Genomic DNA, 25,720 nt, shown 5'->3' with positions numbered 1-25,720 from the left:
CCTGTGGAGGAGGCCGGTCTCCGCGCTGCGCCACAGCACCAACAACAGAAGCTGCCGCCTTCCCTCCTTGCCTGTCGGCGCCAATCCCAGGCGCCGCCTCCTTCCCCTTCTCCGCCTTCCCTCCCATCAGCGCCCCACAGGCTTCGCCCACCCCCGCTGCCTTCCCCTCTGTCCCGCCGCTCCCGGGACAGCAGCCGCCTCAGCCTCCTCCTTCTCCCGCCCTCCTTGTGGCAGCGTCGGCATCTTCCCCTCAGGCAACAACATGGAGGCGGGAAGGACGCCGGGCGGGGGGGGCGGTTTGAACTGCGCACGCCCGCCCCGTTTCTCCCTCCCTGCCTGCCTGAGCGCTGAACGACGGGGTGTGGAATGCAGGCAACTCTTGGCTAGGCGCGGGAGCCCAATGCCGGACTCCCGTGCCTTGCAGAGAGCTGCGCGAAGTCTGGGCGCGCTGAACTCAGCGCGCCCAGCCTTCGCCATGCAGGCAACCCTCCGCTAGGCGCGGGAGCCCAATGCCGGGCTCCCGTGCCTTGCAGAGAGCTGCGCGAAGTCTGGGCGCGCTGAACTCAGCGCGCCCAGCCTTCGGCATGCAGGCAACTCTCCGCTAGGCGCGGGAGCCCAATGCCGGGCTCCCGTGCCTTGCAGAGAGCTGCGCGAAGTCTGGGCGCACTGAACTCAGCGCGCCCAGCCTTCGCCATGCAGGCAACCCTCCGCTAGGCGCGGGAGCCCAATGCCGGGCTCCCGTGCCTTGCAGAGAGCTGCGCGAAGTCTGGGCGCGCTGAACTCAGCGCGCCCAGCCTTCGGCATGCAGGCAACTCTCCGCTAGGCGCGGGAGCCCAATGCCGGGCTCCCGTGCCTTGCAGAGAGCTGCGCGAAGTCTGGGCGCACTGAACTCAGCGCGCCCAGCCTTCGGCATGCAGGCAACCCTCCGCTAGGCGCGGGAGCCCAATGCCGGGCTCCCGTGCCTTGCAGAGAGCTGTGTGAAGTCTGGGCGCGCTGAACTCAGCGCGCCCAGCCTTCGGCATGCAGGCAACTCTCCGCTAGGCGCGGGAGCCCAACGCCGGGCTCCCGTGCCTTGCAGATAGCTTCCTGAAGCCTGGAGAGTGAGAGGGGTCGGTGCACACCGACCCCTCTCGCTCTCCAGGCTTCAGCGAAAGCCTGCATTCGCCCCATAGGACGCACCCAGATTTCCCCTTCATTTTTGGAGGGGGAAAAGTGCGTCCTATGGGGCGAAAAATACGGTACACATCACTGGGTTTAACAGAAGATAATTAAAACTGCTTGAGATAATGCTTTCATAAAAGCACCATTTTTTCCTTATCTGGATCTGAGGGGTGCTTTGCTTCTTACCCATTTGCTGTGTGGCAAATCTTACAAATAAACTGGATTAATTAATTGCTAGATCCAGGAATTGGAAGCCTTCCCTACCCAACCCATAACAATAACTTTACAATGCCAGGTCTTAATTAGCTGCGAAGTGTGTGATGGGGAACAGCAATGACTTAGAAATGTTCTTTAAAATATGAGATCATACTCTTGCGGAATAGTACTTTGAATACTCTAAATCAAATTCTTTTTCAACCAAGAAAATTACAGAAATACCATTCAGCCAGCCAGTCTCAGCAGCAGAACACCTTTGAGATCTGTGGTGCTGTGGTTTGCTTCCTGGTGGACGCTCTGTATCACCACACTGCCCCCCCCCCATACGTGAAAGCGGTGGGAGTGGAGCCAACTCCCTATTTAGAGGCCAAAGGCTACCTTTACCCCCTTTCCTTCTCTTAGCAGCACCCACTCTCCCCCCCCCCACAACTCTCAGTATGACCTAGAGCCGCTTCTCAGCCATGAAGGAGGCTTTTTTGCTCACCAGTTGCTCGTTCTGGCCAGTGGAGGTTTGTGCCTCCTCTCCTATCCCAGGGTGGTATACCTGGGATAAGGGGCAGGCACCTCTGCCATACTCCCCATTTCTGGTAACGGCCAGCATTTACTGTCAGGAGTTCAGCTCTACACTTGAGTAGGACCCAGGCAGACACACATGCCTGACTGGCATGTTCTCTCCCTCCTGGACAATACCAGTATAGTATTTACGTAACAAAAGGTTTAGCAGTGTTTTGTATATACTCCCCATTTCTTCAGGCAAGTTGGTTAGCTGCAGGCTTGGCCTGGGGTTCCGTTTACTCCCCAACCTAAAGGGGTTTCCCTCTGCAGGCATTCATATGGCTCGTTGTTTAACAAACTGGCCCTTAGTTCAACCCAACCTACTGTGTCTGACTCCTTATTTGGCCTTTGGGATGCAAAGAACAAGCACTGCACGTACCCCATGAAAATACTTAAGGTTTGAATTTTTAAGGGGAGGACAAGAAATGCCCTGTATTGCACAAATCGCTGTTATCTTGGTGAAATTGCTGGTAGAAATACAGTCAAATTAGCCCAGATGACAGCTGCATACCTCTTATTAAATGAGTCTCTTCACTGAGCTATTATGGTTAATAACACCTGTGACTTATACTATGGAGCCACAAGGCCTCTGTCAGCTTAATACGTTCCTCCTAAGGATGACAGATGCTGCAAGCTCTTCATGACAAGTTGTCTCCATTCCCGTGACAAGTTGTCTGCATTTTTTTTCCTCTTTCAAAAAAGAGAACTTTTGTGACCAAGATGTCTTGAGCATCCGTGAAAGGAAAGACAACTGCACTCATTTTTCAGGGCTGCCTCTCTCTCTATCCCAAAGGTCAAATGATATGAGGTCAAGGTATGGAAAGAGGGTTTTAAGAGAAAGAAATTCGATTTTACTTTTCTTTCTGAACTCTGATTAAAAGAAATCATAATCAGATATGTGAACTAATTCTTATTTATGTGTAAGGCAAATTTAGTTCTTGCTGATTCCTTCTGTGGTCAAATTCTCATGTTCAATTGGAAATGATGTTGGGCGATTAGTTTACAAAACTGTTGAGTGTACATTTTGGTAAGATAACATTTTGTAAATACAGTAGCCACTAGTAATAACACTATGTGACTATACAAATAAGACACACCATGGGAATTTTAAGGACAGCAGCTAGTTTTGGGCTAATACAAGTTGACTATGTAGAAGCCTATTCTTTTCTGTTTTTCAAAGCAGAGTGCAGATGACAACATTCCACACACCTTGTGCGTGTCATTCAGTATCATTTGGACAGGTTAAATAGATGACATTTCCCAACACATTTTCCCTTATACTTCCTGTCATGCTAGAAATGCCAGCCGCCATCAGTATAGTGGATCGCCAGAAGAATTGCAATGCTGCCATTCTCTTTGCAGAATGGCTTTTCATCTAGAGCACGTTTGAGGAACCTTTGACACTCCAGATGTTGATGAACTACAACTCCCATTATCTTTGGTCATTAGCCATTCTTGCTGGGGCTGACAGAAGTTCTAGTTCAGCAACATGTGGAGGGCCAAAGGTTCCCCATACCTGATCTAGTGGAAGCAATCTGTGAAAGGAGGCGAGAAGCAACTCTAGCAAACTATCCTTTCCCTGTGCAACACCCTCCATGCAACTCTGAAAGACCCCTCAGCCCCTCTGGAACACATTGCTGAGGCGGATGGGGGATCTGTTGCAGGAAGGGGTAAGTGGCAAAAATTGTCTTCTTTTCCTTTAGCAGAAGCCTGGATCAAACGCCATTCAACTCACAGTGCAGGGGTGAAGGTCAGGATGACCAATAGAGAGCCAGGCTAAGAACCTCTGAAGCCATATTATAGGGCCATCTAAAAGCTAAAAGCACAAAGCCATTTTAGAAAGCTAAAGACTATTTCTCTTTCTCATGTTTGTCACTTTGCCACCTTTTGCAGAGGCAGCAAGCATGCAAGCTTGCAAGGATGTGGTTAGGGTAGCTTGCACCTGAGGTTAAGCCATTTCTGAGAAACGACCCCTGACAAAGGCAAGTAGCAGGACGTAGCTAACCACCTAAATCCAGATATAACTCTGAGAGAGAGAAACTGTCAAAACCACAGGACGCGTTTCCAGTAAACACCTGCTCAGGGGCAGTTCCTGGAACTAGTACAGAGGTTAAGTAGATTATAAGCCAGTAGCACCACCTAGTGGAATAGGCAACTTGGAACCGAAAGGCCACCACCAAATTTATTCATTGGTTGAGCTTTAATGAATATGTATCAATGACCATAGGAAATTGTCAATCATTGGCTAAAGGGATGCCAAGGGGCTGAACTGTGCTTTGCAGAAAGATATATAAGTTGACTGCCCCAAAGGGGGGGCGGGCATTCTTCATTTTCCTGAATGCACCCTATTTGCTTTTTGTCGGACAAAAATCCAAATAAAAACTTTTTCTTTAAGAAACTTTGCTGCCTGATTTTTACATTCCTGGTCTGAATACCGATGTCCCTTTCATTTCTGGTGCCAAAAGTGACTCGGATCAGAAGGACTTTAAGTGTCCTCAGAGACCAGGAGGCAGCTCCCTTGCCCTCTGGGCAGAGACAGGGGAGGGTCAACAGACCTCCTGGCTTCCACGTGCACACCAAACCTTTTCTTCGGAGGGGGGCAGAAGGCAACTTGACCCTCTTGCTGTATCCTGGGACAGAGGACAACGGATTTGAAGAGCCGAGGTTGGGAGGACAGGACAGAGAAAAGCCGGCTGGGGTGAGTACATGGCAATAAGCCCTGAGGGGATAGGAAATCCTCCTTTTAATTAAGGAGAAGGGAGATACTGATCACATCTCCAGCGTGGATAGTGGCATTAAGTAGAAGGGTTGACTGCTGACAACCACCCACGCTTTGGTATTAGGAAGGAGAAAAAGGGGGGGCACAGGGTGGTTAGTGTGTCGTGCAAACGTCCAACGAGAGAGGCATTTTGTGCATGTATGTGTGTTACCCCGGGGCATTCCCCTGGGGTCGTAGCAACAATTATTCAATTTCCCAGTCGGGCGACCGCACCTGGGTGAGAAAAGTTGCGAAATGAATGTGTGAGTGTTTGGTGTGGGGACGCTGTACAGGGCCATACTGAAAATGGGAGGGGGGAGGCTTGAAAGGCTTGAAAGGTCCAGTAATTCCCCTTCAATGTATGTTAAACAACTTCAAGGAAGGACCAAAATCAGCAAAGACCAGGGGGGACATCCTGACCAGATTCCCTATATAGACAACTGGCTGAAGGTGGTAGATGACAATCACCCCCCCTGGTTGAAGAAATGCAGGACTGAACATTGCAAAGTCACTCCCTCATGTTAGGTTTTGGAGAGGGAAGATGTACAGAAGAAGTGCAGTGTTTATGGAGAAGAGTGTACAGAACAGTAAGCAGTTATTACTGCATTAACAGAGGAAAAGAAAAGAAAAGAGCATGAAACAGGATGCTGCTATAGAATTAATGTAACAGGATCTTGAACAGACATATGAAGGACTTAATAGATTAAACACAAGTCATTTAGAAGAGAGGTCTCAACTAATTCAAGACCTCCAGAGGCATGGAAGAGAATTTGACAACCTCAGAGAGGTTTTAGCTGAGAAAGACAAAGAAATTTCTGCTATTATTTCAAATACAAATGTGTATTCTGAGCAGATTAATATTCTGAAATGTCAGATCAAGTGCAAAGAGGATGAAATGCAAGACAGGGAAATAGTGTTGTCTAAGGCTGAAAGGGAAGTCCAGTTACTGAAAGATCTACAAACCAAAGGTGTGAACAGTGGAGGCAGAAAGCTTTCAGAACTTTCTGAACAGTTAAGTGCAATAAAATCAGAACTGGCTGAGGAAAAAAAAATTGAAAACGTTAGTAAAACAAAAGAGAATGAAGAATTTGTTAGGCAAAACAAAGAGACTAGCCAAACAGTTAAAGATCTTCATTCTACAATCAATACTTGTGATGTTACTTAAAACAACAAACTCATGGGGTGTGAGTCACAAATTAAATTGCTTAAAGAAAAAATAAGTAAATCAGCTAAAAATTGCAAGAAACAGGAATAGAATGTAAGGAGGAACAGACCATTTTAAATCCCAGGTCGATGAACATATCTCTGTAAAGGAGAAATTGAACAAGTTACTAAAATTAAAAGAAAAACAAAGAACAAAGTTTTGTGAATGAGCTGAAATCAGTGAAAGATTCACACAACCAGCTCACTTTACAAAATGCAAAAAAAGGGATGAAGATTTAGCTAATTTATCCAGACAACTTGCTGAACATACTGACCATCTAGAAATTGTCAAAAGGTCACTGCAAAAAAGAGGCAGAGATTGTGATATCCCTAAAAGACAAGCTTAAAGTTGTGGAGCAGTAGGCTTTTGCAGAATCCTGATCCAAGGCTTCAGTATTTTAGCAAAACCTCTAAATGAGAATACCAGAGGAAGGGAAAGAGACCCCTTTGAGTGGGGACCGGCCCAACAAGAAGCCTTTGAGACTATCAAGCAATTAGATTCCACAGTGAAAGGCTGGCCACCCTGTCTGTGGCCTGTCACTGCCACCGTCACACTAGTGGAAGAAGCAGGCAAGTTCATGTTTGGCCAGGAGATGCATGTGAATGTGCCCCATTCGGTTCTCACCCTTATGGAATATAAGGAGGCTGAAACAGGCTTTGCCCAACCCATTGAGAAGTCTGCAGGCGCAGTGGAAGCTTGTGAAGCAGACGTGCCTGATGTTCTAGAGAGACCAAAGGGTCCTAGTCATTTTAAGGGCCAGCGTTGATTCTTGGCTGTTGGCAATACTCCAAGGGAGGAAGTCCTGGGTAGCGTGGCAGCCACTGAAGACAGCATGTCAGGCCACAGTGGCAGCCAGACCAGAAGGGGCTGTGGGACGCCCAGAAAGCCCAGAGGGGGCTAGAGGATGCCCAGAAAAAGTACCGAGCCCAGAGGGGGCTAGAGGCTGTTTTGGGAAGCTGTTTCTACGCTTCAATAAGTTGTTCCTCAGGCAGCAGAGCACCCAGAAGTGGGGGTGCAAGCCAGGCAAGCCAGGCAAGCCGTTCCAATACCTCTAAGAAAGCCAAAGTCTCCAAGAGTTGTTTGTGTTCTGAGGCGAAGTCCAACAGCAAAAGGCATTGCCCTGCAATTGGCAGCAGGATGCAAGGCTAATGTCCAGAAGTTGAGACGTTACTGGAAGCAGTATGGGTCCCGAAGAGATTGCCGTGATGCACTGCAAAGCCCATGGGAGAGGCCGGGACATGGTCACTAGGGGCAACCGGAAGGCAGACAACGCAGCTCGTGAAGCAGCTTTGAGACCTCCACCAGCACTCAACGCAGCCCTCATCCCACAACTCACTCCAGACGATGTGGAACCATGCTACACACCGGAGGAGCAACAGTGGGCACGCCAGGAAGGAGCAACACTCCAGGAGGGATGGTTCCGTCTACCAGAAAACCGTGTTTTTGTGCCCCAACATCTGGCTACCGTGATTGTGAAGAATTACCACGAGTCCACTCATCTAGGGGGTCCAGCTGCCAGAGCACACCTTGGGAGACTTTTCTATATCACTAACCTTTCTCAACTAGTTGCTGCTATATCCCAGGGGTGTGTCCTGTGCGCCAAGAACACCCCCAGACAAGGCCACCTCCCCCCACCGGGTGTACAACACGTGGGCTTTACCCCTATGGAAAGCCTGATTGTGGACTTCACTGAATTGCCTCCAGCTAGGGGTATCAAATACCTGCTTGTGTTTGTCTTCACCCTGACGGGCTGGACAGAGGCATACCCCACTAGAACAGAGATACCTTGTGAAGTGTCCAAGAAACTGTTACATGAACTCATACCCCGATTTGGCCTCCCCAGAAGTATTGGCAGTGACAATGGCCCTGCCTTCATTGATAAAGTTGTGCAAGAAGTGTGCAAGGCGCTGCAGATAAACTGAAGGCTACACGCAGCCTACAGACCCCAGAGTTTGGGGAAACCTGAGCGTATGAATCGCACCTTGAAGACCCACTTGGCCAAGCTGACCCAGGAGTCAGGACTACACTCCAACCAAGAGACTGAGACTATCACCCTTTGAACTTTTGTATGGCAGGCCAACCCCTTTCGTCCGAGACATCCCCGCCAGTTTGGGGCGGGTGGGAGATCACATCACTCAGGAACAAGTGCAATTCCTGTCCCCGTGTGTGTTTGCTTCCCTTTCCAGGTACTACCTCGAGCCTACACCATGCAGTCTCGCTGAGCCGGTCCACCAGTTCCAGCCGGGTGACAGTGTGGAAGCGCAGCCCCCTCATCCCTAAGTGGCGAGGCCCATATACCGTCCTCCTCTCCATCCCAACTGCGGTGAGAGTAGCCGACGTGATTCCCTGGGTGCATCACACGCGTCTGATCATCACCTTGTGTCTGACGCTACCGGAAACGCGTTGGGCCACGGGCAACGTGATCCTGCGACTGATCTTCACAAGGACTTTCACAAGGACTTTCCCCTTTTCTCTATTATGTTCTGTATTGATTTGCTCTATGTCCTACTGCCCTTTTTGCTCTATGTCCTATTGCCCTGACCCCACCGAGCCATACCGACCCTATTGGCCTGCGGACCTCTGCTATGACTGGTTCGTCTTGCCAGTGGTAAGAAATGGCGTGCTCATTGGTTATTGGGAACAGGGCTTTGAGGTTGCCGTATTGAAACATCCCACTACCCCACTGTGGCTTCTCTTCCACACCACTGTCCAGCGCACATGGGTACTGCTCCTACGGGAAGTTGCAGAGACAGTCGAAATCTATCGAGTTCTGGACCGCTCTTGCTGTTGTGGGGGGGGGGTAACCAACTGTCAATCGGGAGGTAGACCACTGTACCAACCCCATCTGGTAGACCAGGTCCTAATCTTAATCCAGGTGTTGCATGGGACGGAGCCTATCTTAATGCAAATATTGCAGGGGAGGGAGCCTGAACCAGGTGCACATTGAAATTGCTGAACAAGTGCCAGTAAATCCTGCAGCCCCACCTGTGGTTGTCGTGGTGGCTCGAGCCTCCCAAAAATCCCAGAATACTGCCTGAACTACTGGGCCTGGTAACTCCACATCTAATACCCTTGAATGTGGTAGGGTATTCTTGTGGCTGCATAATGGTTGCCACCCCAGGCTTCAGCCTCCATAGGCCCTGGTCAGAGACCACGTAGGTGACCTCCACCCAGTAGGACCAGCCTTTGAACTTTACAGAGTTTATTGCCATCCCTATAGCTCCCGAGGCCTAACAGTGTATCAGTGCCAGGCGGCCACTTTTCCCTGTGTAGAGTGGGAACGTTTTGTGTGTAGACGCTGTTCACGCCTCAGTAGGGCCAGGAGTTAGAGGCCCACATGACCTGGCCTTCGTGGGCCCCCATCCCTTTGGCCTGTGGTATTTCTGTGTTGGTGGTACAGTTCTTTGTTCTGGGGCACCGAACATCCCTCGCATCAGGATGTGGATCATACCCTGCCTCCTGATGGTTCTCACCTCTCAAATGGCCACAGGGTGGAGGGAAAACACCTTCCTGAATATGACAACAGCTGTAGCTAAGAGCCTGAACAGGTCTGAGTGTTACAGGCTGATTTGTACCACAAAATTAGTCTAGATGGTGCAGGTCTCCCCAGTGTATGTAGTTGAATTAGTTCTTAACTCCCAGGTTGGTCATGGTTAAAAGAGATTTTGCTTGTGATTTTACTTCTCTTCGTTACCATTTTACTCTTATCATGCTTTTTGCCTTGCCTTATTCAGATTGTACGCCAAATGGTGAGCCGCTCAGTTAATGCAGCAACACGTACCTATATCCTGGCTCTCTATGATGTTGCACCTATAGGTCCATCAAGCGAAAATGGAGAACCGTGACCGGTCAGCATTTTCGTGATGGAAAGGGGGGAATGCAGGGGTGAAGGTCAGGATGACCAATAGAGAGCCAGGCTAAGAACCTCTGAAGCCATATTATAGGGCCATCTAAAAGCTAAAAGCACAAAGCCATTTTAGAAAGCTAAAGACTATTTCTCTTTCTCATGTTTGTCACTTTGCCACCTTTTGCAGAGGCAGCAAGCATGCAAGCTTGCAAGGATGTGGTTAGGGTAGCTTGCACCTGAGGTTAAGCCATTTCTGAGAAACGACCCCTGACAAAGGCAAGTAGCAGGACGTAGCTAACCACCTAAATCCAGATATAACTCTGAGAGAGAGAAACTGTCAAAACCACAGGACGCGTTTCCAGTAAACACCTGCTCAGGGGCAGTTCCTGGAACTAGTACAGAGGTTAAGTAGATTATAAGCCAGTAGCACCACCTAGTGGAATAGGCAACTTGGAACCGAAAGGCCACCACCAAATTTATTCATTGGTTGAGCTTTAATGAATATGTATCAATGACCATAGGAAATTGTCAATCATTGGCTAAAGGGATGCCAAGGGGCTGAACTGTGCTTTGCAGAAAGATATATAAGTTGACTGCCCCAAAGGGGGGGGCGGGCATTCTTCATTTTCCTGAATGCACCCTATTTGCTTTTTGTCGGACAAAAATCCAAATAAAAACTTTTTCTTTAAGAAACTTTGCTGCCTGATTTTTACATTCCTGGTCTGAATACCGATGTCCCTTTCAACAGCACTGACTTGTCAATGAGAGGTAATATTCCTGCAAGCCATAATTTAAAGCCTATTCGTTACGTAATAATTTTCTTAATTCCTTAATTCACTCAAGTCAGCACAAAGTCTAGGGGATGAAGCTTCAATCTATTTCTCATACAGGAAGACTCCCACCTTGGAAGAGTCCTAAATAAATGAAATCTATGTATACTAGGGATTTCTGCTATTTCAAAGACAAAACAGATCAGTATAAATGGATGTAATTATGGATGCAATGATGAAACGCCACTCAGATTAAGTCACATGCCATTATTCAAAAGTTAAGAGTGGATGATAAAACTGAATTCTGACTGTCCTATCATATTTCTAGTATTATATTTTTGCAGCACTGTAAAGGAGCCATTTTAAAGTTTTCAAAAAAGTACTGGATTTTATCTGGTCAAAATTTAGCTGGTGAGAAGCCCTATCATATCCATTTCAGAGATCCGATACCCTCCCTTAACTAAGATTACAACAGATGTACTATTATATATAGCTGTATATACAATAAAAGCTTTGCTCAGACATTAGGGGTCTCCTAATCCGTCACATTATTTAAAGCTGTCTTACGTTCAGTGTCACTGGGAAATGTTAATATCTTAACATATTCATTTATAATTGTTGACAGAACACATTCCCTTTATGCACGCACTACACTGTAAAACACAAATAAGAATTATTGTTTGTTTTGATAACAGAAAACTAAGTTAATGAAAAGAGTTCACGCTTTCAAGCCCCCATTTTATGAAGTGAGATAATGTTTCTTTCAATAGGCCTAGAAGTTAATTGATCGAAGAGAGCCAGTGCCTGCAGCAACACAAAATCAGAAAGTGTAAAAGGAGGCCACAAACTGTATATTCCCTATTGTCTCTTGTCAGTTGCTCTGTGCTGCCACCCCACCATTTTTAGACATTTATCTTTTTAAGGGTTGTACTTGGTGCCTTTCAGAAGAAGCTACAAAGCATTCATTAGAAACTGATTTTGATGATGACAATAATAATAATAATAATAATAATAATAATAATAATAATAATGCTGCAGCCATGTTCTTTCTGATCCCTTATATTGCTTTATTTATATATCCGAACACATTTCTTGAGTCTTCTGTTTCAATTCGGCACATTCTGTCTCTTAAAACAATAATTCTTCGAACAGTGTTTTCTTTCCCATTCCAAAGTGTTTTCCTTTCCTGTTTTAAATTTCACATGGAAAACACATAGATAGCAAGTACATCCAGATCTCCACATTTCAGTTTCCCACAAGCTTTTTCAAGTTTCCATCAATGGTATTGATATTCAAAATAACGTAACAAAATAATTTTGACTTATTCCTATTAATCCTATTATTTGACTTATTCCTATTAATTCTATAACTACATACCAGACTTCACCAACTTAGTGCCTCTAGATGTGATGAGAGCTGCAGTCTAAGACATCTGAAAGGCACAGTATCATCTGTAAATTACATTATTTTAATTCCGCTACACACATTACCTTAATTTCATTTGTATGTCTAACACAAAACATTAAGGCTGGATGAGGGATGGATGAGACGTTAAATTCAATACGCATTTAAAGTTGAACATATCAAACTTGCAGTTTCTGTAGCAACATGCAAACTGAAACACAGCTATCCTTTGAAATTCACACCTATCTGAATTTTGTGATGTAGTTCTTCAACCAATGTTTACAAAAACGCATAATTTAGTGGAAAGTGTGAATAAAAATGAGGTAATAGTGGTACTTAGTGCAAAAACAGGGAGATAAAATCCCTCTGCCTGCTCTTTACACAGGATCTTTAAAGAGCAGGCAGAGGAAGTGGTGGCCTTACATTTTTTGGGCCCTGAAGCTTAAAGTGTTATGGGGGCTCCTTCCCAACCAGCAACATGGGACTTGGCTAGATTGGTAAAGAAAAAGCATTTTATATGTGTTGTATATGCGATATAACACGGTGACACCAGATGGCGCTGTGGAGTCCCATCTTTCCCTACCAGATTTCCCTGTTTGAGTTTGCAACACGTTTAAATGAATCACTTCTTTGACGTGCCTAGATTCAGCCAAGATTTGTTAGCTTCTTCAATTGGATTATTCTACAACACATCACCTCTTTTCCTATCTTGCGCTGCAGCATCCTCCTCGCAGCATTTATTGTGCTATCGCTGGGTTGGGCACCAATTTCCTTTTGGGGCAAAGTAGGTGTTGAACCGTTCCGCCTTCTCTTTGCCATCCACTTGTGGCCCCACTGCTAAGACATACAGCTATGCAACCAGCAACATTGACATTTGTCATGACCCTAACAGGTTACACTCTACCATCCAGATTCATGAGAAGAATGAGCATGGGGAGCCTGCGGCCCTTCCATTATTCCAGGACTACAACGCCCCTGACCGCTGCCTTGCAGGCTGCAACTGATAGGATCTGGAGTCCAACAACTTCTGAAGGACCAATAGTATCCCAATAAAGGTCAGGTCTTTACAAAAACCTTCAACTCTCTGCCATTTTCTCCAGAGAGCCTTCCTTTTTCATGACCATTTTCAACAGGAGAAAAATACAAAACATGTCAAGATACGAAAGATAATCATATTTAAAACAAACTCTATCACCTGCTTCTATTGTGAAATGCCAGGCATGAACAGCCAGGAAGGGGGCTGAACTATGTGCTTCACCAGGCACATTCAATACAGAAATAACATCAAGTTCAAGAGAAGTGTGTGTAAAAGTCACCAGGTAAGATAAATATACAAGTTGCAGCAAATGTGAATTGAGTAGTTCAAGAGACGAGACATCCAAAAACACCACAGAAGAAGAAATAAGACCTCATTTACATGCACTCAAAGCCATGTCCTTGCGATGCAAGCCCTCCCCATTATGGGTGTTGCATGAATGAAGCAACCACACCATCAGGGCCAATTTCCTGCTAATTTTGCCTTCCCTCTCACCCACACAACAGATAATCCAGAAATGCCCCATTACATAGCAAAGTTAGTGTACAAAGTCACACCCGTGGCCCATCTAATTCAGTACTGCCTACCCTGACGGCCATGTTGGCACACCAGGGTAGGTCAGTCTGAGAGCAGTGACCTCACTAGTGCCAAGTGTAGTGTAGCAAAAACCACCCAATTGTGTTAAGCAGCTCAGGAACAGGTGGATTAGACAAATTAATAAACATGTCTATCAACAGTGAAACGTCATGATTGATATGTTATCTCTAGGTTCGAAGGCGGTATGGCTCTGATCTATCAGTTGCTTGGTAACAAAACGCCAGAGAGGATACTGGGCTCATTTCCTGCAATTCGGCTTCCTAGATGGGTCTTCCGTCCAAACTAACAATTGTTGCGTTTAAGGCAAGTGATGCATGACACAGGTTTATCACTACAGAGCCCCATGTGCTAACAGCCAGCAACTAACTGGCATTCTAGCAGGATGGACTTGCCCCATTTTGTATCATTGGATACTGCTGTACATTAGTGAAAACACACACACCATAAAAAATAAATAAATGAAAAGTTACTCTATGCATCTTTAGGAATATGGCACTGACTTGGCACCCAGCAAAAACATTCATTTTCTCTCAGGCCTTTGGCTCTTTAAACAATCTATGGACTTTTAAACTGTGTGGGGAGGGCTATTGTTTTTGTTTGCTGCTATGGTATTTATTTTTGTTTTTATATTGTAAACCACCCTGTGATTCTTGGATGAAGGGTGGTATAGAAATTTAATAAATAAACAACAACAAAACAACAAAAGATATTTTCATGAAAAAACTATGTAAAATTGATGATTTGATAATTAAAATATCAAAATCTTCAATGCCTTCCCACCCAACACAATTCAAATAGAATTAGCAATTGTTATATACGCATTGCTGTCATTATCAATTATACATCAGGGCTTTTAGACACCCATCACTATACTTGCAAAATCTCTGTCCAATTATATACATACGGATCTATAAAGTCACAAGACTGCTAGCCTAGAATGTGAAAAAACACCGATCCTATTAGAGTGTGTGTGTGTGTGTGTGTGTGTGTGTGCGCGCACACACACACACATACATACACCAGTGCCCTGAAGAGTGTGCTTGGAAAAATATGATAAATGCACTTTGTGGGTGCCAGCATAGTGTATTCAAGTGAAATGAATACAGGATGTAAAAATAAACCTGCTATAAGAATAGATAGCTATTCATAAGACTCTAAAGTTCCTGCCAGTATTCTGGAAGAGTTCCAAGAGCTGTGACAGAAATATAAGTTTCTCTACATGCCAGAGAATCATTTGCTAGATAGTATTCCACTCAATGTGGAGACAGGGAAAGAACAGACAAGGAAATACAGGTTTTTTGGGCTTTCCTTTGACTCTTATGCCTAATTGGCATCTGCCGGTAACACTGCCACAAAGTCCAACACTAATTGTTATTCTGGCAAAAGCTGCTGGCAGGACAACAGATCCCGTCTCTGATTGCTTCCTGTGCTCCAACAAATCCTCTAGGTCTCATTACACATGGGCTGCTTTGAACAACAGAACACACCATTTTGCCAATTACTTAGTTCATCATTTTGCCATTCTTATATGATCGACATGTAAGATTAAATTTGCAACTGTGCTTACAGGTTTACAGTATTACAGATGGCAAATAATACACTGTATTCATTCATATATGTGTGTGTGTGTGTTTTGCTAACTGCTGAAAACACCTTTGTTTCAATGAATGTTGGTACCCTACTTTTCCTTCCGAAATAAGCTCAAGGCGATTAATAACAACATATAGAAATAAATGAAACAATGAGGGAAACAACAATAAGAAAAAAGAACCTCAACAGTAAAAATGTTGTAATAATCTGAGGATAAAAGTTCAATAATACCCAAGGTGAGGGGAGGAGGGGCAGAAAAATAAAATATATTAAAGCACTCCCACCGTGCTTCACTCCAGCGTTTTCTCTCACCTGCACCATCTACTTTCCTTAAGCATTTCATGCCCCCAAATTTATTATGGAAGACATTTGGTATATTTGTGTTCCACATATTATCCCCAAGGATCAGTGTTCTTCCCTCACACCAGCCCCAGCCCCTGTGAAGGTTCAGAGTAAGTACAAGGAATACCTTCTTCAGGTGTGAAGCTGAGCTAGGAAGAATGGGCAGTGAGGCAGCATAATTTCTATTGCCTTCCAACTTGTGGAAAGCGGTATGCTGAAGCATTGTTGTTTGCAGATGCTCCCCACACATTTTTGTACCCTGATGTTGCAGGTGTCTAAAATGCAGGGTAACCCTCCACGGATATAAAAGGCTCTGCACTTCAGACTGTCATCTTCCATGGCTTGAAAGGCAATTAAAAGTGCAGCGAGGGGCACTGTAGTTCATGGCCACTGCGGTGGGCCCCCATGAGCTTAGCACTGGAAGAGGACGCCCCTAAGCACACGATAGCTCAGCTATTAGAGCCTGGTGCTGTTAATGCCAAGGTTGCAGGTTCGATCCCCATATGAGACAGCTGCATACTCCTGCATTGCAGGGGGTTAAACTACATGATCCTCAGGGTCCTTTACAACTCTGCAATTCTATGATTCTATACAAGTTTTGAGACCTACGGTCTATCCACCCATGGATTTGTCACTGACAGTGATATAGCCAGAGGCTTCCAGATGTTTTTAACTACTATAGTTGTTAAAAGTGTTCCAGGAATGATTACAGTCAACTGCTATTGATCAAAACCTAGTCAACTGGGATTGAACAAACGCAAATATGGAGTTCAAAGAAATCTTCCTTTTAAAAAGTATCTCACTCTGTTTGGCCTATTGTTATATTGCCTATGTAAAGGTAGCTATAAATCCATGATTAAACAGTCTTTCTCTTCAGCCTCCCTGCTACCACTCAGGTGTAAGGCAGCAAGACATTAAACAAAACTGCAGCACTTTCACAAGCATGCATACATGGGTGCAGTAAAAACTGTAACACAGAAATATAATCTAGAGCTACGTATGGGGGTAAATGCTTAGTTCAAACAGAGGAACATTTTTAAAAAGTTAATATGGATTAACTGGGATGGCAAACATCCATGAAAACTAAGAATTGCTATTTTTCTCAGCTATCTTCCAAATGTATTAAGTAATCTAGTATTTCCTTCCTGCTAGTTCTTGAATATAGAGTGGAAATTAAGGGTGAAATAAGCAATTTATACGATTACCTCTCATTACATTTTAACTCAACTGCTACGGAAACGAATAACCTTCCTGCTACAATTTTCTATAGGAACAAACTCCAGACAGCCTCTCTTACATTACTAGCTGACGTTAATAGGGTCATCATTCCACCCATTTGCAGTGCAAGACTCTTTATTGCAATAGCCACAACACAGGTCTGGGGCAACCTTGGCCCTCCAGATGTTACAAGTTCCATCATTCCTGATTGCAAGCTATGATGGCCAGGGCTCATGGGAGTTGGAGGATAACAGCATTTCAAGGGCTTTTCGTTTCCCATCTCTGCTGTGAACACAGTTACCGATCCCTCTGGAAAAATTCCATCATTGTAAAAATCAGAGTTTAGCCTAGATTGCAAGCTTGACTTGCCTATATAGATCTTTCATTGATTTCAATTCAGGGTGAGTTTATACAAAATTTACCCTAAACTAAAAATAAGCCAATAGTGCTATAGCATTTAGTGCACAAGGACAACTGTCAGAAGCATGTCGTGTTCACTATTTAGGATGCAACCCCAAATATAATACATTTTTGTATGCTATTTTCACGAATGCATTATTTTTCTGCACACTCTCCCGTAACATGTATTTTCGTAAAGATTATTCAGTTGGAGAACTACGGAGCAAATTTCAGATAAGTGAAAATTTCGAGGGATGGTTGTGTGCTGGTTTTCATATTGTTTCAGAAACAGCAAATTTGATATGTGAATGAAATTTAATTTCTCCCTCATCCCTACCCAGGAGCACACCCTGTTTTGCCTTAGGAGCAGCTCCACCTGATTCCAAAGCACCAGCTGTGAAAATGAAAACTAATACCCATCACAGAAGTAATACCAAGCTCCCTACCTCAGCTATGAGGAAGGTGAAAACTCATGCCATGCCTAGGCAATATAAGGGTGCAGTTAAATTAATTTTCAGTTCCTTTAACTGGCAGCCAACCCAAGATATTGCAGTCTCCAATGAACACAGCTAGATCAAGAAGGGCTTTCCAAGTTGAAGGTTTTAGAGTGGGTAAAGTTAGGTAACAGTAAAGGACCCCTGGACAGCTAAGTCAAGTCAAAGGCAACTCTGGGGTTGTGGTGCTCATCTTGCTTTCAGGCCGAGGAAGCTGGCGTTTGTCCACAGACAGCTTTCCTGGTCATGTGGCCAGCATGACTAAACCCCTTCTAGCACAACGGAGCACCGTGATGGAAACCAGAGCGCATGGAAATGCCATTTACCTTCCCGCTGCAGCGTTACCCTATTTATCTACATGCACTGGCATGCTTTCAAACTGCTAGGTTGGCAGGAGCAGGGACAGCGCTGTGATTTAAACCACTGAGCCCCTTGGGCTTGCCAATCGGAAGGTCGGTGGTTCAAATCCATGCAACAGGGTGAGTTCCCATTGCTCCGTCCCAGCTCCTGCCAACCTAGAAGTTTGAAAGCATGCCAGTGCAAGTAGACAAATAGGTACAGCTTTGGTAGGGTGGATGGGTCATTAGACCAAGAACTGACTGACTGAAGCACAATTTAAATACATTTGGAAAGAAGCAGTCTCCACTCCCTCAAGCCCACCCCTAGTCCAGCCAGATCAACAACCCCCCCCAAAAAAACTGACACAGACGCTGGCCAAATCTGCACAGCGAGACACCACTGGACCAGCTGCCTCCTCCATCCAACACTGAGCACAATCTCCAGTGCGTGCTCAAGTGTGGGGATTTTTGCTTCTCATTTTATCCTTTAGATCATTTACCCAGAGGTTAGTAACTCCAAGTTTCTTAGCTTCAAAAACCAAAATTGTATTTTAAAGAAAAGAGCTGGTACAACAATGCTTAATGTGATTACTTACGCATTAATAAAGTTTAGCCACTTAAGTATTTTAAAATAATCACAGACAGATAGGTAAGATAGGTATAATTGCGTAGACATCATGACATGTAAAATATTTCTCTACTTATTCCTTTAATAGTTGCACAGTGCCTAAAAATATTCATAAAGGATTAAGACACTGTACATCACCTAGTCACTAACAATTTTCTCATGTAATTATACATTTCAAGCTGACAACCCATTCCTCAAAACAGAAGTGATGCAAGCATCTCGCAACTAATTCCATTTTAAGGGGGCAGGCTGAGTCTGGCAAGGCCCACTTTATGATTGAGTGGTAGTGCGAGATAAAACTATAAATTTGATGGATTTATTCAGCAACTGAATACTCATTTTCGCAGAGCTTTGCATCTCCATTTTGCGAAGGTGCCAGGTTTACTCCAAGTCTTGAAATAAGATTTATTTTACACAGCCTGCCCTGTAGATTGAAACAATTTGTGCACAGCTACTGTCTTAGAATGTTCAAAATTCCAAAAAAATAATAATCCTGCGATTCAAGTTTACAAAGCACCTGTCCTCTAGCTCCTAATTCAAATAGCTCCATCAGGCGGAAGAGCTAAGACCATAAAGAAACCAGCTAATTTTTCCAGTCAGGTGCAGGTACCAGAAATGCAACACAGAATATTAGAAAGGAAACCCTGTCGCTCCCTGATCACCACCACTAGGGGAGGAACCTCAGGCCCCAGGGCCAAAAGTGCCCCCAACCTCCCTATGTGGCCCTTGGGACCATACCAGGCCATACCCCTGCCTCAACATCACTCCAATTCCCTAGGCCTGAATGCCTTCCTTTGTCCCCCACCACAAGTGCTTTTGCCTGAACTGGATGTGCTCTTGATGCTTCCTGCTTGCTTGAATGGAGGATAGAGAAGGGTGTGTGGGTGTGTGCAAAACCTAGCCTACTGTACAAACGTAAACTTCATGTTTGTTGCTTGGCCCTTTTGCCGCCAACCCCACCCACCGATGACTTGTAACCCCCAAACGTTTGCCTAGAGGGGAATGTTGCCTGCCGCAGTTATATCTGGACACCTCTGCCTCCAGCTGGTTTAAGTTCAAAGAGATATCTGTCCAGGAAAAATACTTTGAACCTGGATGTCCACATTCTAAACTCTGTGGGATATTATAAAAACCATGGGCAAGACTTAATGCAACATTTTTTTTTAAAAAAGAGGGTGCATTTCCTTGATATTCAGCTGAAAGAACCAAAAATTATTATATAATTAAAGGTAAAGGTAAAGGGACCCCTGACCATTAGGTCCAGTCGTGACCAACTCTGGGGTTGTGGCGCTCATCTTGCTTTATTGGCCGAGGGAGCCGGTGTACAGCTTCCGGGTCATGTGGCCAGCATGACTAAGCCGCTTCTGGCAAACCAGAGCAGCGCACGGAAACGCCATTGACCTTCCCGCAAGAGCGGTACCTATTTATCTACTTGCACTTTGATGTGCTTTCGAACTGCTAGGTTGGCAGGAGCAGGAACTGAACAACGGGAGCTCACCCCATCGCAGGGATTCGAACCACCGACCTTCTGATCAGCAAGTCCTAGGCTCTTTGGTTTAACCCACAGCGCCACCCGCATCCCCGTTATATAGTTAGACGATGCAAAAGATATGGTGCTCTAATCAAATCTGTGTGTATATGTGTTACTACAACAACTGCGATGAAGTCCATGCTGTATGAGAAAGCGTATGAATTTCCCAAAACATAATGTCAGCTTTTAATACATTTATTTATTTACTTATATAGACATTTAGATGCTGCATTTCAAAAAGAAGAGTTCTCAGCTTGCCTACATATGAACTTCCTTTGATTCAGCCCTGTTTCTCATCTACTCCTGGGTGGTCATCAGTGTAGTGGTCTCCTTATAAACTCTGAGGTCCTCATAACCTTTACTGTAATTTTAGTGAAAGCACAGAAATTGATTTGACATATTGCTTAAAACACTAATGACCTCTGAGCAAGCTGAAACGTGTTAATTAGGGAGAAGCAGCAATAGCATTTCAGTCAGATATTTAAGCTTTGCTTCCAAATGTAACAAATTGCTAGAAATGTAGCTTTTGTTTGCTTTGTCATGGACACATACAGGCAAACATTGCAGCATGAACTATAAATAGTTAAATGGCAGGTGTCAAAAGGTTGTGTCTAGAAAGCAATCAAAACAGTGCCATTAGAAGCAAAGGCAAACACCAATCTACATTCTCAGGCTGCTTAGCTTTACAAGATGACCAAGAATATTAATGTCCAGAAAGACTGAGCCTAAATTCAGCTGTTCAGATTATATTTAATATATTACAGAAGCACACACCATGCAGAACTTTTACCCCCAAACTGAGGATAACAATTAGGAAAGCAGACTGCTATAAACTGAGGTTGAGATTCCTACTGACACGCCCCAACTCAGCAGCATATTGAAATCAATGAGACTGACACATGCAATTAAGTCTTGTTAATTTCAATATGTGTCTGAGTAGGTATGTGAAGGACTAAAAAAAATTATTATTTGTCACATTTAAAAATTAGGCAATAAATTAGATGTATGCAAGAAAAGGTGTACTGGGAAAGTACTTTTCAAGTCCGCTACAGTCAACTTATTTGCTATACTGAAATGGTGTCTTTATTAACAGTATTCTCTCAGTTTTTAAAAAACTGATGTAACTGGACAAGGCGGAAAACTCCTCACTCTAAAACAAAACAAACACATTTTCACATTTATCTCCAAAAGAACTGACACTACTTCAAAGGGATGCTTGCAACCAAGTATCTGCTTAAGGAACATTTTCAAAAATATATTCAGCGCTAACAACTTACATAGCAAAGCCCCTCTCAATCAGGGATGAAAGATGAAGATGCAGAAAGGATAAAAGGTTGTTTGTCCTGCTTGCGGTCTATTGATTAACTCAGGCACTCTGAGAAAGGGGCGTAGTGACTGATCCCAACTAGCTAAGAAATCAAAGATTTAACACCATTCACTATGTACAATGGAAAAACTGTAAGGGGGAGAGAGTGTTTTTCTAACTGCAATATTTAAATAGCACTAATTGAAAAGCTAATGTTCAGCCAATTCTTTTTTAAAAAAGCATTAGTTGTACTCATTAGCATATTATGTTCAGTCATTAAATGTCCTATATTTAAATGTAATTTTCATTAAGGACTTTAATGTATTTAACTGTATGAGTATATCATTTTTTTTCCTGTATAAGAGATCCGAACTAAGGCACCAATGCCCACAGCCCCAGAAACATCTTTTGTAAACAACGTTGAGCAGTTGTTGTTTTTTTAAAAAACCTATCAAGTGGTGTATAAATTTTATGAAATAAATAATAAATAAATACAGCAGAGAAAATGCAGTTACGTAACTGTAGCACATATGAAAATGCTTTGTGAAATTGCAAATGTGCTGTTGCAGACAAATGTCTTCTACGTAAAATTCCAAAATATGGGAATACTTTAAGCATTTGAGGGAAAGTCTTCTTATTGCAATATTTCAAACACAGGCTGAATTGGGACCCAATGCTAAACTTATGCCAGCAGGTACGTCAGGTTTGGTCCTTCCTGGATAAGGATAGCTTGGCTACAGTGGCCCACACACCGATACCCTCATGATAGGATTACTGCAATGTGCTCTGTATGGGGGTTGCCCTTACATTTGGTCCTGAAGCTGTAGCTAGTGCAGAATGTGGCAGCATGGGTTGTGGCCAGGATTGCTAGCAGGCCAAATTTATGGTGTTATACCAAGTGTATGAAGTCCTAAACAACTCTGAACAATATCTGAGACATCATCGTACCCAATTTATGCCTGCCTGTTCATTTCTATCATGTATGGTGGCACGTCTTTTGGATCTGCATGTGCCAGAGGTTCATTCCATGGCTACTGCCACGTGGAACACACTACCCATGGAAGTTATTATATAAACCCCAGCACTGTACACATTTTCCTGGATTCTTCACATCAGATCCTTTACTTGTAGGACTAATTGCACCACTGTTTACATCAGTTTACAATGATGTTGCAGCAGCTTCATTTAAAAAAAAATATCACTCCAGGGATGATTCTGACTAATTTTTGCTGGTCGGCAAAACATTATCATTTTGAAAACTGAAATTAATGTTTTAAAAATTCCTCTTTTTGGCATGCTTTTTTGTGGCTTGGGGTGAATGTAGGTTGCATAGTTTTTGAGCAAGAGTTTTAAAATATCATTTTTGTCAGTGAATAGCAGTCACAGCGATTCCAGCTAGGTCAACCATTCTCAGGTGTATGAATAGGGACAGTAGGCTTTTGGGACAGTAGGCTTTTGGCTACTTTTTTGGTCCTTTTATTTCCAGGGACTAAACTGAAAGGGTGCAATTCCCTCATGCCTGCTGCCACTGAGTGATCCCTCCTCCCAGCAGACAATCCAGAGTGATGTATTCCCAAGCTTTGGTCATGGAGAAGCAGTGACATAATAGCCTCCACTTAACAGTGAAAGTGGCTCTTTTCTATGTGGCAAGAAAAATCTTCTACTTGACAACTGAGAGTATGGATATTATTTTGAAAAGTCAGGCATAGGCATTATGCTTGTTAACTAGTATTCCTTGCAAAGTATTATATTTCTTAAACACGGCTGGAGGTATATAATGAAGGGGGATTATACTTTTTTTGTTTATACTGTTGTGCCAGCCTCCAGGATTTCTTCCCTTATAAGGCAGAGTTTCTACAGTCTGATCCTACATTGGAAACTATTTTCATTGTTTAAAATACATTTATTTCAACACACTTCACAGCTTTATAAAGCAAGTAAAACAGATAGATATATCAAAATGCTTAACTGCATAGATTCTTTTTCCGAGACGAGAAGATCACCACAGGTGGTTTTCCTTCCCCTAATATGTATGCTGAACAGCAGCATAAAAACCTAATTTCTACAAAATCCTGTTAATTGAGAGAGGTAATACAGCAATAGCAAGTCTAATCTGTACACAAGGAAAAAAACACACCTTACTATTAGATTTTAGTGCAGCCTTTCCAATTCATGCTAGTGCTCAGGATGCCAAACATCAATATAAGCAAATTTTAAAACACAGACTATATCTTGAATATTATTTATATCCTGCTTTCACTCTGAAAGAAGATCAGAAGCATACACTATAAACAATTTTAAAAAGCAACAGATAAAAAACCAGAAGCAAGTTAGACATAATGTCCAGCCTCTCTGACTGCAATATTTTAAACTGCAATAAATAGAGACTGTAATGTTTTAAGATACTCCCACTGGATATACATACTTCTAACCAGAACTGCATATTATTTTCCAACTGTTAATAATGACATTACTGCATACTTTGGGTAACAAGAAACCATAGCTAAGGCCAGGCTTCCTGAACCTCAGCCCTCCAGATGTTTTGAGACTACAATTCCCAGCAACCCTGACCACTGGTCCTGCTAGCTAGGTGTTAAGTTGTGGGTGAACATATCAGACGACACAGCAATTCTTCAAACAGCTCTTGTTTATTCACAAGCCAGAACAGAACTGAACTGAAGGGTTCAGCCAGCCTGCTTACATAGAGCTCCACTAGAACGCAACAGTAACCATTTTCTGTAACTATCCAATCACTGAACGTCACTTTCGATCCCTTATTTGCATATGTGGACCTGAACTATCTACAGTATCCCCCTGCTGGCCCAGGGTGAGAACTTCAGTACATAACACTAGGGATCATGGGAGTTGTAGGCCAAAAACATCTGGGGGGCAGAGGTTGAGGAAGCCTGGCTAAAGCTATAGTCCTTGGTTTGGAGTATTCCATGTGCACCAAGTGGCCTAACTTCCCAGAGAAATCAATTTGATATGTATTTCCTTTATTACATTAGTTACTACAGTTATAGCCCATGATGTGCCTATCTATCCACTTGCAAAACACACACAACAGTTGGTTGCACGAGTACGAACAACATCTTCTCTTGCATAGTAAAGATAGCATTAGTTGGCTAAATTCAGAACTGCATTCCTTGTGTTAACCAAGTAACAGTGCAATCCAATACATGCCATACTCAGAAGCAAGTCTCAATAGGGCTTACTCTGAGGCAAGTGAGTATAGGACTGCAGCCTAAATACTTGTGTTTGTCAGTTGCATGCTGTTACAGGAAGACTGAATATGTTTTTTCTTTCAGTCCATTTTGTTCCAATTGGCTCAGGTTCAATGTTTTTCCACTGGTAGAGACAAAGCGCAGACAAGGGTCATTTGCATTGTCACAGCTTTGTCTATTGCTTACTATATTGGCTTCATTCAAAAAAGGAAGATCCTTTGAGCTGTAAGACTGCCAAGGATGCAAATGTACCCAGCAGAGGTATGGCTTAGAGAATTATTACTCAAACAAGAGAACTCTTATTCCTTGAAATCCAATACAAGAAAATCTCAATGAAGCAATATCTCAAAGTAATATAATCTGGACAGGAGTTCCCCCTCCTACTCCCATTTTATGCATTTGTCTATTTCAGGCATCCCCAAACTCGGCCCTCCAGATGTTTTGGGACTACAATTTCCATCATCCCTGACCACTGGTCCTGTTAGCTAGGGATGATGGGAGTTGTAGTCCCAAAACATCTGGAGGGGAGTTTGGGGATGCCTGGTCTATTTTAATAGATTTGTATTCCAAAACTTCAAAAGCTCTCATTATATTAACAAATCGAATGAGCAAATAACATTTCTGCATCCCGTTATTAGTCAGGATATAAAGAGAAATATGGTGTGCGGGGTGGGGAAACCAAATGCGCTATTCTTAAATTACAGGTGTTTGCCTTCTAAAATAAACAACAGAAACAACAGCATAAAGATTGAAGAGAGTGCATCTACTCCAACACTTGCCACAAAGAGCAATCATCTGCATATTAATTACCATACACTCTTAGTGCCCAGAATTCCACCCAGGGTAATTCCAGAGTTCAGAACTGTCACTAGTACAGTCCTACTTGAGATTGTAGCTCTATCCACCTGGTCAGTCACTCACACAATTACAGACCACATGGAGAGGTTAGTGGTCAGTGAAAAGCAAACTTAGCCACATGCCCAGGTTTAGATGCTGGGCCCAACCTTATCTTATCTCAGGAGCAAAAAATGGATTGAGGAGGAACAAAGGGGTTGCAAGTTCCTCTGTGGAAGCCCATATGTTTGCACAAACACAGTAAGCC

At 43.7% G+C, this 25,720-nt stretch overlaps 1 protein-coding gene across 2 annotated transcripts in view; it reads right to left on the bottom strand.

Moving 5' to 3' along the window:
* Nucleotides 1-25,720, bottom strand: part of FREM3 (FRAS1 related extracellular matrix 3) — an 89,429-nt gene that overhangs the window by 51,376 nt on the left and 12,333 nt on the right. The gene's annotated exons all lie outside the window — the stretch shown is intronic.

This window comes from Podarcis bocagei (assembly GCF_964188305.1).
Source record: "Podarcis bocagei genome assembly, chromosome: 9".
NCBI lineage: Eukaryota > Metazoa > Chordata > Lepidosauria > Squamata > Lacertidae > Podarcis > Podarcis bocagei.
This window is presented reverse-complemented; position numbering and strand designations above follow the sequence as displayed.